Source organism: Notothenia coriiceps, unplaced genomic scaffold (assembly GCF_000735185.1).
Source record: "Notothenia coriiceps isolate Sejong01 unplaced genomic scaffold, NC01 NC01_scaffold00037246, whole genome shotgun sequence".
Taxonomy (NCBI): Eukaryota; Metazoa; Chordata; class Actinopteri; order Perciformes; family Nototheniidae; genus Notothenia; species Notothenia coriiceps.
The window spans coordinates 21473-26718 of NW_011369947.1; positions in this window are offsets into that span (position 1 = coordinate 21473).

The following is a 5246-nucleotide window of genomic DNA, read 5'->3' on the forward strand; positions in this document are numbered from 1 at the left end:
GGGTCGGTCTGAAGAGGAGTGGCTTAACTTGACCCTGGATTCTGAGGGACAGGAGGTGAAAAGGGGTGGAGGAGGGTTGCGTCGAGTCACCTGAAATGACAGCTGTCAGAGGGGAGAGAGCCGATTTAAAGGTTTAGTAGAGCACTATGATAGGCTTGTGGGAATAAAGCGAAGTGATTGGTTTAGCTGGGGAGTGACGCCCCCGATCACTTATTGAGAGGAGAGAGAGTAGTAAGATAGAAATAGCAAATTAATGAGTAAAGACGGTCTTCCTGGTTGAACTTGCGCTGAGCTTCATACTGTATGTACAAACTTTTCAGAAGCCCGACATTTCTATATTAAAAATCTGTTTTTCTATTGGTCTTATTAAATATTCAAATATTCGGAGATACTGAATTGTGGTTTTCATTAGATGCAAGCCACAATCATCAAGATTATAACAAATAAACACTTTAAATAATTCACTTGCGTGCCTAACAACTCTATATCTGGTATGAGTTTCACCTTTTTATTTAATTACTGAAATTAATTCACTTTTACAAAATATTCAAATGTATTGAGATACACCTGTAATCCAAGTATACTACACACCATGATATTTGTGACTGTGACTGTGATTTTAAATCAAGCAAAAGTGTTACAAGCTAAGAGTAGATGATGTCAAATACATTTAAGTTATCATATAAAACCCTGACAGCTTCCTGCATTGTTACTTTCATTTGAGATTTTGCCCACAAAATAAAATCACACACCTTCCCACAGTGTTTGAACAAGGGCCGTTACTTCCTTGGAACTGAAACAGGATTGGGAGTCGAGGTCCAACAATTGGGAGGTGGGAGCGTTCACACAATCGGGCTGGAATAAAGTTTTTATTGTGGATCTAGCTGGGGCAAAGTCAAAACTCTAATTCCAATGTTACTCTTTTGAACTAAAAATTCAAAAAAAAATTCCTGTCCACATACTAAACATGAGGTCATTACATTACATTGCATTACATTACATGTCACTTGTTAGACGCTTTTATCCAAAGTGACTTACATACTCAAGACTGTGGACAATCCCCACAGGAGCAATTTGGGGTGAAGTGTCTTATGGCAAGCCATTTTAGTATTTATTCCATATCCTTGATATCACACGGCAGCTGCCTACACTAGTTGGCTCTTTGATTTCACTTGTTGGATATATGGTCAAACTAGTTTGGGACTCTGCTTTACTAATAAAACATTATACTAGTCACTCTTTTTCAGCAACTAGTGGCTTTTTTTTCTGACTAGTTACCACATAAGCCTTACTAGTGACGCCAGGAGCAGCACCTGTAGCACCAAAGTCCCAACTTGTAGGCTTTTTGATGAACTTTGTCTTTGTCTTTATTAGGATCCCCATTAGCACTAGCATGAGCATTGGCTATTCTTCCTGGGGTCCTCACACACTCAAAACATATATAAACATACATACAACAAAATTAAAACAAAACAAAACTGCAAAAGCTCTGACAGGTGAACTAGTTACAAAAAAGAAGCAGAACTAGTTAACTAGTGGCATACATTTGTCTGCTCTAGTTAACTAGTAGCACCCAGAATCACTCACTAGTTAACTAGTAAAGGCAAAAGGTTAACTAGTTGATGCCTCTTTTGACCTTATTAGTTAACTTGTGGGGCTCAACATGTCTACACGTTAACTAGTGAACCCCTTGTCCTTTACTAGTTAACTAGTGAGATACGTTGAAATTCAACCAGTGAACTAGCGAGGCTTAAAATGTTCACTAGTATACTAGTGGGTCCCAAATGCGCACTAGTCACACTAGTTGCACAGAATGCTAATGAAGAGCAGGGGAAATAATGCACAGAGGTCTCCTATTGGCCCTAAGCTAGAGCGCCACCCAGCCCAATTAGTTTCTTTAAGAGCTTAAATACACTGTGCTTTTAAAATACGTCATCATGACCAATTTACTTCCGTAAATATTAGTCTAAGGCACAATTGGAGAGGTTGTTTATCTTCATAGGATCTATCGTTACCTTGATTTTAAGATCTGTCCAGTATTTCAGCTTCATTAATTTCATGAGCACCGCTGATAAAATGTCCAGGATCATATCCGCTACTTTTGTGTCTCGAGTGCCGGTGTTCTATGGCAAGCCATTTGAGCATTTATTCCATAGCCGACAAATGTATGCCACTAGTTAACTAGTTCTGCTTATTTTTTCTAACAAGTTAACATGTCAGAGCTTTTGCAGCGCACTAGTTAACTTGTAAGACTTTTAGGGTCACTAGTACGGTCAGAGGGCCACTAGTTTATCAAACAGCTTACAAGTTGGGACTTTGGTGCTACAGGTGCTGCTCCTGGCGTCACTAGTAAGGCTTATGTGGTAACTAGTCAGACAAAAGTGCCACTAGTTGCTGAAAAAAAGTGACTAGTGTAATGTTTTATTTAACTAGTAAAGCAGAGTGTCAAACTAGTTTGACCATATATCTAACAAGTGACTGTTGTAAAAGTTACATAAGTTGAGCCCCGATATCTTTGACATCTATAAAACATAAGAAGTTGCACCGGGAATCCCGGCCATTGTACACCATAGTGTCCATTTCATTGCTTCGTGATAAAACTTACCAAAAAGGAGTCTTAAGCGGGACTGGGGATTACATCGAACCGTTTCCTACGATTTAAGTGTTAACTTACGGACTTTCTATTTACGAGATACTTGGTTACCGTCTCTAAAGAAACAAGGGTTGAAAGGGCTTGCATCGCTTTGAAAGTTACCCGTGAAATACGTAAAATTCATCATTATATAGTTATGGCCAGTTATTATGTCAAAACTCCGTTGCTCGCGGGAACAGTGTATTATTCGCATGTAGAGACTTATTACGTAGATACTTCGTTACTACCATTAATACGACCAAATGTACTACAGTGAGTTTGATTTCAGCTAAAGCCACACTACCTTGTGTTTTATCTAAAGGTTACACGTCAGGTTGCGTCACGGTTATACGGACACAAAATATGTCGTACTAAGTCGAGTCTCTCGGACGAAACGAAATAAATCAATCTCGTGGAACTTTCCTTGTTGTTTTGAGTCGAAAGCGGTCTACAACTTCGGTACAAAGACTACATATCACTTGTTTATTTAACAAGTTTTTGCGTAACCGATGGGTGACATTATGTCTAGATTTACTAAGGTCACACCAACTAACAGATATCATGTTTTTCAAAACGACCTCAAATTTCCAGATTACAGTACGCCGGTAAAGGATGACTAGTATGTAGGTAACAACTTCCTATGATTTTAGTTTACATTATAACAAGTTAAAAGGTCTGAGTGTAACCAAAGAGTATGTCGTAGAGGACATATCATATCACATAAGTGAGAGACAGGATTTGCCAACAACCTCCGAGGACGGGGGGGGAGGGACACTCGGGTCACCGGCAGGACACTCTGTCGTTCTGTTGGCGTCTTGAGTCGACCGTGTGTGTGGTGTGTGGGCGTCGGACGACCCTTCAAACATAACCGGGTCCGACTTCAAAGGCGACACCAGAGCCGACAGAGCGGCTTGCGTTGTTGGTACACTCGGTCGAGTGTCAGAGGGGCGAGGAGTGTCGTCGCTCGGGGGCGTTGCAGGGCGACTCACACACAACACTCCTTTGGCGCCTAACCAGGTTTGCATTGCCCAGGCGGCCTAACCATGTAAACCTCGGTTAGATGTGCCTTTCCCGGCAATGCAATAATGCAGTGATATGCTGTTATGCAGTGATATGGGGCTTATGCAGTCCGATATGGGTTCTTCATTTGTTACCTTTTTTCTCTTTAAAGGTTTGTTCCGCAAGATCCCCCGTGTATTTCTGTTCCAGAAAGTACAAAATCTCAAAATGAGTGAGTCCCACATGAAAACCTCCCAAACACTGAGACGTCTGCGCAAATGTTACGTCTTTTTCGATCGGTATCTGTGCTGGTTCACCCTCGCCCCATTATTGTTCTTTTCGTACTGTACCCTGGGCGGGAAATTATTTATGAAGAGGGCGAACAGGAAAAACTGGTGTTTCACATCCTTTCTACCGTATTTAGAAACGAGAACAGGTAGTAAGTATCCCTCCACCTGGTTGAAGGTGAGTTCACAACGACTAAAATATGCCGCATTTTTTTTTCCAGGACCATCGTGTAGCCGATACGTTTCTATTATAAGCCGGGTATAATCGTGGCATGCGAGTCATTTTTCACATAAACACGAAGACAAATAACAATTACCAACAATACATTTTCGGTGTCGAGACGGACGACGACACGGATTTCCTGTTGGGGCTAAGTAAAACTTTCAACAAGCCGCGATTGTACTATAGACTAGCCGTCCTGTTTCCACGTCAGGTTCGAACACCTACACACTCTATCTTTTAGATTAAATTTACCTTGCTGTCTATACTTGGGGCATTTTTCCACAATATAAGCCTTTCAGCCGAAAGTATTGACAAGGAACTTGTAAAGAATTCCCCCACCTCCTCAACATATCCTATATAATCAGTTTTACATACTTCACTTTTCCAGAGGTCACCAATAAACGACAGAAATTTACACCCCGACTGATGCAAATTTAATGTCGTTTAATTAACGAGTAAGACGAGGGAAAGATACCGTTACGACGATGTTAGATTTTCGATAAAGCGACCGAAGACTAAGGAGTCGGCGTCCCTCGGTCCTCTAAAAAACCTTCGGGGTCGGGGAGCGAGACGAATATTGGATAGTTGACTTTATTTAATGTCTATATGGGACGAAGAGGTGTCCGAACCACGATATTTTGCCGACGGTGACAGTGTGTGATTACTTTTAGTCTTCCGTACCGTCACAGGGTCACCGGTCCGGGTCCAGTCGTCCTTCTGCCGAACCCACCTGCATATCAGGACAGGATAGGAAATCATAACACGTCCGGATAGACATTTTTTCGTTAGACATCGCCAATGTGTCCGCTCGTTCAAGCAGCTAGCGTTTCCACATCAGAACATTTTCCACTACGTCCTGCTAAATTCTACGACAATTGAGGTCTACTTGACTGTGCACTCATCGGTACCTGCTAATGGGTTGACTCCGGTCTACACCAAATCAATCTAAGTAAAGAACAAGGGGACAATGAGTCGATATACAGTGACACACACGACAACACGCTTGGCGTTGATTAGATTTACCCCCGTTTGGTAAACTCATAAAATAGGTATAGGAACTATAGGAAACATACGGTGTGCCGTCGACGGGATGTGATCAACCGGG